The 10,789-nt window shown below is 36.9% G+C and overlaps 1 pseudogene; it reads left to right on the top strand.

The window, feature by feature from the left end:
- The first annotated feature begins 958 nt into the window (after window positions 1–958).
- LOC138174848 (elongation factor 1-alpha 1-like) lies at window positions 959–2,408 on the top strand (annotated as a pseudogene).
- The last annotated feature ends 8,381 nt before the right edge of the window (window positions 2,409–10,789 follow it).

Below are 10,789 nucleotides of genomic sequence, written 5' to 3'. Positions count from 1 at the left end.
TCACTATTGATAAGAGAAATGCAAATCAAAATCAACTCTGAGTTACCACATCTAAGTGACCAGATTGGCCAAGATGACAAAACAGGAAAATGATAAATGCTGGAGAGGATGTGGAAAAATTGGAACACTAATGCATTGTTGGTGGAGTTGTGAACTGATCTAGCCATTCTGGAGAGCAATCTGGAACTATGCCCAAAGGGCTATAAATAAGTCCATACCCTTTGACCCAGCAATAACACTTCAAGGGTTATATCCCAAAGAGATCATAGAAAAGGGAAGAAGACTCTTATGTACAAAAAATATTTATAGTGGCTCTTTTTGTGGTGGCAAGGAATTGGAAATCAACAGGATGCCCATCAATTGGCTAATGGCTGAACAAGTTGTGGTATATGAGTGTAATGAAATACTACTGTGTTATAAGAAATGAGGAGCAGACGAACTTAATAATAATCTGGAGAGACTTATGACTCATGATCAAAAGAGATATCCACATTCAGAGAAAGAAAGGCAAAGTCTGAATGCAGATTGAAACAAACTACTTGCTGTGTTTCTTTTTCTTATTTTTTTTGTTTCCTCTTTCCCACTGATCATTCCATCAGTTATAATCCTTCTTTACAACCTGACTAATGATTGATGTGAAGATATTTGTAGAACCTATATTCTAGTGCATGCCACCATGATGGGGGGAGGCGGAGAAGAGAGGGAGGGGGAGAAAATTTGAAACTCAAGGGATTGTGGAACTGAATGTTGTAAACTAAAAGTAAATAAACAAATCAATTTAATTTAAAAAATGTTCACACACACAAAAAAGAAAGAGAAAGACACACATAGAGTTAAAATAAAGAGCTGGAGCAGAATCTATTATCCTTCAGCTTAAGTTAAAAAAAGTCAAAGGTGCTTTTTCACAATGGGTTTGCCACCAGAACATAGCTGTTCTGAAAACTATCACTAAAACTCTATGAAAATGGGCAAGGAAAAGACTCACATTAACATTGTCATCGTTGGACATGTAGACTCTGGCAAGTCCACCACTACCAGCCACCTCATATACAAATGTGGTGGAATTGATAAAAGAACCATTGAGAAGTTTGAGAAGGAGGCTGCTGAGATGATAAAGAGCTCCTTCAAATATGACTGGGTCTTGGATAACCTGAAGGCTGAACATGAGCATGGTATCACTATTGACATCTCCCTGTGGAACTTTGAGACCAGCAAATGCTATACAACCATTATTAATGCTCCAGAAAACAGAGACTTTATCAAGAACATGATGACAGACACATCTCAGGCTGACTGTGCTGTCCTGATTGTTGCTGCTGGTGTTGCTGAATTTGGAGTTAGTATCTCAAAAAATGGGTACATACACACTAGGTGTAAAACAACTGATTGTTGGCTTAAGGAAAATGGATTCCACCAAGTCCCCTTGCAGCCAGAAGAGAAATGAGGAAATCATCAGGGAAGCCAGTACCTATATTAAGAAGATTGTGACACAATAGCTTTTGTGCCAATTTCAGGTTGGAATGGTGACAACATGCTGGAGCCAAGTTCTAATATGCCTTGGTTCAAGGGACAGAGGGTTATTCATAAGGATGGCAATGCTAATGGAACTACACTGCTTGAAGCTTTGGATTGCATTCTGCCACCAACTCATCCAACTGACAAGCCCTCCTTCTACTCCTCCAATATGTCTACAAGATTGGCGGTATTGGTACTGTACCTGTTGGCCAAGTGGAAACGGGCATTTCAAAACCAGGCATGGTGGTCACCTTTGCCCCAGGCAATGTTACAACTGAAGTAAAGTATGTCGAAATGCACCATGAAGCTTTGAGTGAGGTTCTGCCAGGGGATAACATTGGGTTCAATGTCAAGAATGTGTCTGTCAAAGATGTATGCCATGGTAATGTGGCTGGTGATAGCAAGAATGACTCACCTATGGAAGCAGCTGGTTTCATTGCACAGGTTATTATCCTGAACCATCCAGGCCAAATCAGTGCTGGCTATTCATCTGTTCTGGATTCCCACATTTCTCACATTACTTACAAGTGTGCTGAACTGAAGGAAAAGATTGATCATCGTTCTGGTAAGAAGCTAGAAGATGGCCCTAAGTTCCTGAAATCTGGTGATGCCGCCAACATTGACATGATTCCAGGCAAACCCATCTGTGTGGAGAGCTTCTCTGATTATCCTCCTCTGGGTCATTTTGCTGGTTGTGATATGAGGCAGACTGTTGCAGCTGTTGTTATCAAGGCAGTTGAAAAGAAGGTTGCTGGAACTGGCAAGGTCACAAAATCTGACCAGAAGGTTAAATGAACATTATGTACTAAGCTGCCACCCCAGTCTTAATCAGTGGTGGGAGAACAGTCTCAGAACTGTTTGTCTCAATTGGCCATTTAAGTTTAATAGTAAAAAGACTGGTTAATGACTACAATGCATAGTCAAAGCTTCAGGAGGAAAGGAATGTTTTGTGGACCATTTGTTTCATGGCAGTTTTAAATTATTAGTTTTTAAAATTAGTAATTTTTTAATGGAAACAACTTGACCAAAAATCTGTCACAGAATTTTGAGACTTAAAACAGTTTAACATGAAAAAAGTCAGGGGTAATAATCATGATCTCAAACAAACAAAACAGAAATAGACCTAACTAAAGGAGGTAAACAAAATACACCTTGCTAAAAGACACCATAGATAATGAGTGAGGCAATATCGGTATTAAATACATATGCACCAAATAGCATAGCATCCAAATTCTTACCAGGAAAAGTTACATGAGTCACCAGAAGAAATAGACAGTAAAACTAGACTAATGAGGAAACTCAACTTTGCCTCCTCAGAGATAGATAAATATAAGCATAAAATAAATAAGAAAGGAGTTAAGGAGACGATTGGAGTCTTAGAAAACTTAAATATGATAGATTTCTGGAGAAGATTGAATAGGAATTCACAAACACTGAGCATAAACTAAAGCATAAAAATTTACAACCAAATGCAGAAAAGCAGAAATATTAAATGCACCATTTTCAGACAATAATTCAATAAAAATTGTATTTAATAATTGATCAAGGGATGATAAATTAAAGATTAATTGGATATTGAATGAGCTAATCCCAAAGAATTAGTAGTCCAAAGAAAATTCATAGAAATAATACATAATTTCATTAAAGAGAATTACAAAACCAAAATTTGAGAGATGCAGTCAAAGCAGTTCCTAGTGGAAAGTTTGTATCTCTAAAGGCATACAGTAATAAAAAGAGAGAATGAGCAGATCAATGGACCAGGTATACAACTAAGAAAATAAAACAATCTGTATCAGAGACTGAATGAATTCTATAGAAAGAATTTAATGTGATTTTTCTTTTTCATAATATCCAGGTAAACTATTTATCAGGAGACAGACAGACCTTAACCAAGAAGCTTCAAATAGAAGAAAATATAAACAATTGCCTATTAGACATCTTAACTTGGGTATCCCATAGACATCTTATCCCAAACTGAACTTAATCATCCTCACTATTACTATCAATCTTCCCAGTCACCCAGGCTTGAAACCTAGATATCATTCTCAACTTCTCACTCTCACCTTTCTGCATATCCCATTTGTTACCAAGTCCTTTTCATATTACTTTTATAACATCTCCTAAATATGCCCTCTTCTCTCCTCTAACACAGCCATCACCTTGGTGCAGCCCTCATCTCCTCACATCTGCTGTGATGTCCTGATTATTGATATCCCTGACAAAAGTTTCTCCTCACTCCAGTCCATCCTTCACTCAGTCATGAAATTCATTTTACTAAAGCACAGAATTTTCTGTGTCTTGACAAAAAGGTTATGAACCAGAAAGAAATATATATTTTTGGACATGACCATTTAAAAAATTATTTTAAATGGAAGGGAATAAGGGATTTAAAAGGGAAAAAGAAATGAGCAAAAGTGACATTTTAAAAGGTCATTGAAATATTTGTTTTAATGCACAGAAGAGAACTGATAAAGGTGCAGAAGGAAGCACAAATAAGTGTAACAGTTTTTAAAATATTGCATTATATTTACTATCTACCCTTATAAAAAGTAAACTGCATGGAACAGATATATGATTTTATGTGTAATCTTTTTTTTCCTTTTTTGTATATGGAAATTATCTCTTGGGAGATATTTAAGTTTAGAACAAAAACTTTAAATTTTAAAATGCATATTCTTTAAGTCTTGAAGGAGGAACCTGGTAAAGTCTTTCTCTCCTGTAGTAGCTATTTTTTTTTTTGTTAGAAGAATTTACACTTCTTATTTTTGAGAAAAAAAAGTGAGATTTTTTTTTCATCTCTTTGTTGTTACTCATTTAGAGCTTTTAAATGACATTCTTCCTGGTGCTGGTGGAAGGTATCTTGATAATGAAGATAAGTGAGGAAATTCAGCATTAGGTCTAGTAATGTTCTCCCTACAAGTGGAAATGGATGGAATTTTCCTTTCATTCTCAAAGACTAGATGATGCTAAAAATGTACAGTTTGCTAAGATAATTTATCAGCTACTGCTAAGAAACCCTTTTAGTGGGTTACAATGGAAAGTATATATTACCGAATAGATCCCAAATATAGCATGCTACCAAACTTGCTTAGGAAACAAGGGATCTTAATGCTCCATGGAATAATTCAGGGCAAAAATGTCCCTTTTATATATGGGAAGAAATGAGGATTATCTGCTTTATAAGATGGTAGCAGGAAGACTTCCAACTAAACTCCGTCCATAATCTAAGATTACTTTTCAAAGACAGATGGTGCAGAGAAAAGGATTGGTTATATACTGAGTGGCCAATAAGTAATACTGTTCAATGCTTCACTCACCGTTGGAAGTATGAGTAGGTCACAAATAATTTTGTTTTTCTAACTGTGATAGAGCATAGTAGATAGGGACTTGGCCTCAAAGCCAGGAAGTCAGAGTCTTTACTCTTACACATATTGACTATGCAAATCATTTAGCCTCTAAGTGATCTAAGCAACTCTATAAGACTATAAATTGCAGAAGAGTTACCAATCTACATTGGTACAGGAAATTTCCTCACTGGGGATTTCGTATGCCAGTGAAATAAAAGGTCTAATTCCTATCCTCCACCCCTGCCTTGGTAACTAGTGATATAAAAGGAGAACATTGGATTTAGAGAGAGAAATGAATTTAGATGATATCTCATTCAACCCTTAAATTTTACAGATGAAGAAATTGACCCCATGGAGATTAAGTGATTTTCCCAAGGCCATGTGGGTAGATAATTAGAACCAACAATCAATCCTAACTCCCTAATTTAGTCAATAGGTTCGGCCTACATTTCCTTCAAACAAGAATCAAGCAAGTAAGAAAACAACAATCATTTATTAAGACATTTTATTTGCCAGGCATTGGAATAAGTATGATAATGAATTTGACCTTCGTCTCTGTTCTTTGCGCTGTCCCATCTTAAACAGGGATGCTCATGAACAATGAAATAAGCACTTATAAAGAGGAGACAAAGGGTTCCTGAAGTGTGCACTGATTACACTTTGAGCCTGACAATTTAAGAACAAAAATCATCCATCATTAGTTTAAATACTCTCAGTCCCCAGTTTGAACAGAAGGAGGAAAGTGATCCAGAGGAAGAATTATATTTTTCATCTCTAGTAAGTTATGAAAGATCGAAACAATTGGTTCGAAGGGTCTTGCTTAAGTACATCAACAAAAATGGAAACCCAGAGAAGGAGATGAAACAATAAGTAAAACCTCAGTAATTTTTACTCATTGGAAGGGAAGCCAGTCTAATGCAGTTTAAAAAAATAGTAAAAACTAAAAAAAATATATTTAAAATGTCCTTAAAGAGAAGCTTTTCTTCCTAAGTATATACAGAAACTAAAATTCAATTGTCAAAGTTTTGCCAAGTAGAGTTTCTCAGAGAAATACTTAAATGACTATGTAACTGGATGGGGGGGGGATGGGTGGTAAGGTTGTTGCACACTGGGTGTTACACACTTGAACAAATTTATATAAACAGATGGATATAGATATGTGTGTATGTATGTATGTATATATGTATGCATATACCTCCATATCTAGCAGTTGCTGACTTGTTTCTTCATTGAACATTTCTTCCATGTCTAGAGGATGGATATTTCAAATCCTACTAATGTTATAGAAGTTCTCTCTTTAGTCAATAACCCCCAACCTCATTCTGAACTAAAGAAAATCTTCCCTCCCTTTGTGGTGGTCTTACATTTTTCTTACAAGTTTCTGGGCTCCAATTTAAGAACTCTTCACTTAATAGAACAGGATTCGAGTGGCAGGTCGTGATGGCTACAGCCAAGGATTAAACCTTACTCCCTTTACTCCTCCTCCATTTGGTCAGGAAAGAAACAGAGAATGAGTAGTTGCATGGGGGGGGGCAGGGGAGAGGGGCCAGCTTCCTTAGATAATATTCAAGTGAAAGAGGGAAAAGAAAGGTACAATGGACTGAACTCTGGTGACCTCAACAACCCTGGGCTCTTGTCCTGTCAGATCACAAATCTCCTTTTCTTTACATACAATCTACCATACCAAGAAATTTTAACTCCATTTGTCCTTCCTGCTTTATCTCATAAAGTCAAATACTAATCATCCCCTTGAAATGTTCCCTGCCAGCTCATCAGAAGAAATATGGGAGACTGGCAAGCTTTGTGGCTCAAAGTTCTCTTCCACTAGCTTTGAGGCAGCTAAGTGATGCAGTAGATAGAGCCCTGAGCCTGGAGTCCAGAAGATTTGAGTTCAAACCCAGCCCCAGATACTTCTAGTTTTGTAATCTTGGGCAGGTTATTTAACCACTGACTGCCTTGGTTTCCTCAACTATAAAATGGAGATAATAATGGCATCTCCCTCACAGGGTTGCTGTGAGGATCAAATGAGATTCTCTTCTCGTTCTCATTCAGTTGGATGGCTTCTCTACATATTGAAGTACTTTCCAATGTCAAAAGCCTCCGGAAACATGAGGAACTCTGGGTAATTCCTGCACTAGTATTACCACTTTACAAAAACTCCACAGCAACAGCCCTTCTAGAGGGGTTACAAATAGATAAGTCTCATTCATAACAGATGAAATACTTGGGAGCACTAGAAAACAATTTGTTCTCTCAAGAGCAAAAAACAAAACAAAACATGTTCCTTGGACTCTTGTATAAACTAGGATTTTAATCATCTACACTTTTGTTCATGAAGAATACAAAAGTAAATTTTAGTCTAGCAGCTGAAAAAATTATTCCTAATTCCTAATTTGTGGAATCAAGGTTATATTTTACAACTCAAAAGGAAGTAGAGAAGTTGATGGGATGATTGCAATCTTGACCAAAGTCTGTGGTGGACAGCTCCCACATGCTGATTCACTGAATCTAATAAGATATAAATAGCAGAAATAAACTTAAACTGGGGTTAAAATCATCATCACAAGGAAAATATAAGGGAAGCATGACTTGACAATAGTTCTTATGAAAAATATCTCACACTTTTACTGGTAAGAAAAAAAAGCTAATGTGATCTTAGAGTAAATTAGTATATAAAAAGAAAACAGTACTTAGGTCAGAGCACACCTGAAGTATTAGGTTCAGTTGCAGGAAGGACATAAATAAAGCAAAAAGAGGAGGGTCACCAAGATAGTGAGGGTATTAGGTCATGCAACATGAGGACAATTTGAAGCAACTATGGATATGTGGCCTGGAGAATGAATGAATGAAAAATCATTTATTCATTTTTTTACACTACGGGTAAAAATAGAAAAGTAAAGCAGTCATTACTCTCAGGGAGTTCACAATTTAATTGGGGGAAAGTTCAGCTTCAAGGTAAATGGAAAGACTTGGAAGACTTTGTGATGTCATTGGTCACCTTGAGAAGGACCACCACCACCAACAACAACAACAACAGCAGCAGCAACACCACCACCACCAACAACAAAAACAGCAGCAGCAGCAGCACCACCACCAACAACAACAACACCACCACCACCAGCAACAACAACAGCAGCAGCACCACCAACAACAACAACAGCAACACCAACACCACCACCAACAACAACAGCAGCACCACCACCACCACCAACAACAACAGCAACACCACCACCACCACCAACAACAGCAGCACCACCACCACCACCACCAACAGCAGCAGCAGCACTACCACCACCACCAACAGCAACACCACTACCACCACCAACAACAGCAGCACCACCACCACCACCAACAACAACAACAACATTCACAAGTCCATGATCTTTTCCTGCTCTCTCTGAATCTCCATGTTCTGTGCAACTCTCCAGCTTAAACATTTCCCAAAAAAGCAAAATCTCCTTTAAAATTAAGCATATTGGACAAAGAATATTTTTCTGTTGCCCAAAACTTAAGACAATCACCTCTGAGAGGTGTATGTAGAAATAAACTTTCCAAATAGTTAGTGGAAAAGATGAAAAACTACTTCCAATTTCAGGAAGTAAAAGGTGTCAAGTGTAGCTTCAGACAAGAATGGTCTAGGATAATGTAGTGTGAAGGCTTCCCAGTCTGTACTTTTTATCTCTGCTAAAAGACAAAGTCATCTCCCCAGGCTTGAATACCAGGTAAGACTGATTTCCCTAAATTTCCTCTAATTCCTGTAGTCTGTGAACTTTGTTTTGAAATGCTACCAACTGCTCCTCACTCCCTGCTGGTTTCCCTTGTCCTCCTGCTTCTAGTCTCTGTAGAGATGTGAAAGAGCTATAATTGCTATTTGATTCTTATTATGGATCTAATTACCCTTTGCCACATCCTGTTTGTTTTTAGAATTTGCTCTCATCCAATCCACCTTAGGTTCATTTTTTCCTAGTATTATTTTCTCTAGCTTCAAATTATATTTGACTTGTCTTTTCATATCCACCTCCAGATGCAACAACTCCATCTTTAAAATGTCATAGATGTTTATGTTTTAGCCTTAGATATTAAATTGAGGGGATCTTCCTTTCCTCAGATAGAAAAGATATCACAGATCCTCTATAAGCTGTTACCATCCTACATAACATACTAACCTGCCAGCACAAATCTTCCATTTTTGGCAGATAAGTCATCTGTGTGGTCCAAACTTTTATCTGTGCTGTTTCTGTGCCTGAGATGCCCTCCCTCTGACTCACTTCTACCCTACCTGTTTCTTACATATAACTTCAATACAGAGTTAAAGTCCACTTCAGTTTTTCCTCCTTGTTTCAATCTATATGGATTATTCACTTCTCTGTTGTAGCCCTTAAAATATGTAGCACTCAATAATACTGCTTTGTATTGTGTTTGACAAATCCATACAATCCCTATTCCAAAGCCTTATCACAGTGTGTGGGCTACCCAGGGTCCTTAAGTTTATATGAATGGACCTCAAGCTCTAACAGGTTCTACCAAAATGAGAAACCTTTACATGTGGTGCCAACAAGATAGAACTATACAAAGTCCAGTTTATATACCAGAAGATCATTGTTAGTATGTTTTCTATTAGGTGATCATTTGGCCATGACAACCAATGAAGCAAATAAAAATGTAAAATGAACTTAAATCCACAGGGTACCTTTTTTCTGCAATGACAGTTGTAGAGCAAGAAGAGGAAGGAGAGAGTGCAGAGACATACAGTATTTTTTTTAGCATTTGAATGTATTAATTTAACTGTCATTACTATAAATGACCAAAAGCAATAAGAAATATTCCATAAGCTGCCTTGCCATTTTACCTTGAGTACACCTGATGAACACAAACAAAAACAGCACCAAGAACATAATTGCAGCTTATGTGCCAACATCTGTTCCAGGAAATGAAAAAGGAAATGAGTCAACAAAGAAGTTGACAAGAGCCTCCAAACAAATCAACATATGCCTGGATATTTGAGGACTTGTAAGGGTACTTGAGTAGAAGGGAGGTTAGCAAATATATATCATGTGTGTGTATGTGTGTGTGTGTGTGTAAAAATATAGGATATATGTGTGCATTATATATATATAGACATACACATATGCATATATGCATACACGCATGTGTATATATACCTATGCATATACACATAAACACATACATACATATCTATATCTGTCTCTATAACTATGAAAATGTTTGAAGAATAAGTCTTAGAAAGTGGCAGAGGTTAAAAAAATTAGTCAAAAACCCCTTACACCTGTGGTAAATGAAAACATAATTTTTAATTTTGTTTATTATGAAATTGATCAAACTCAAAGATTTCACCATACGAAGAAGAAAAAAGGGGATTGTAAAGGAAACCATGAGTTTCTGCTGTATACAGTTTGTTTTTTAGTGTACATTAAATTTAGTAAGAACAAAAAATGTCCTATTTTTGGCACTTGACCTTGTTTCCTGTGTATTTTTAATGTCTTGTATATGTTCTTTTTCCATCTCTATTACTGCCCACCATCTCATCACCTCCCCAACTCCAAATAGAAATCCTCTTTCATAAGAAATATGGTCAAGAAAAACACATCAACACATTAGCCATGCTTGAAAATAAATGTCTCATTCTGTAATTCTAGTCCATTAACCTCCCTGACAAGAGGCAGGAGGCATGCTTCATCATCAGTCATGATTGGTCACTGCTTTTCTTAGAGTTTTGATAGCTTTCAAAAATTATTTTCCTTTGTGTTACTGTAGTTATCATTGAGTCAAAAGGAATGTACAGTTTTGTGAGTTGGGTGTTATAGTTCCAGATTCCTTTTCAGAATGGTTGGACCAATTCACAACTCCACAATGTATCCGTGTTCCTGTCCTCCCACAGATTTTTCAAGAATCACCATTGTCATCTA

This window comes from Petaurus breviceps, unplaced genomic scaffold (assembly GCF_028583685.1).
Source record: "Petaurus breviceps papuanus isolate PSGF00001 unplaced genomic scaffold, PetGlider_PUasm1.0 76, whole genome shotgun sequence".
Lineage (NCBI taxonomy): Eukaryota > Metazoa > Chordata > Mammalia > Diprotodontia > Petauridae > Petaurus > Petaurus breviceps.
Note: the sequence above shows the minus strand (reverse complement) of the source record. Positions and strands in the feature narration are given on the sequence as shown.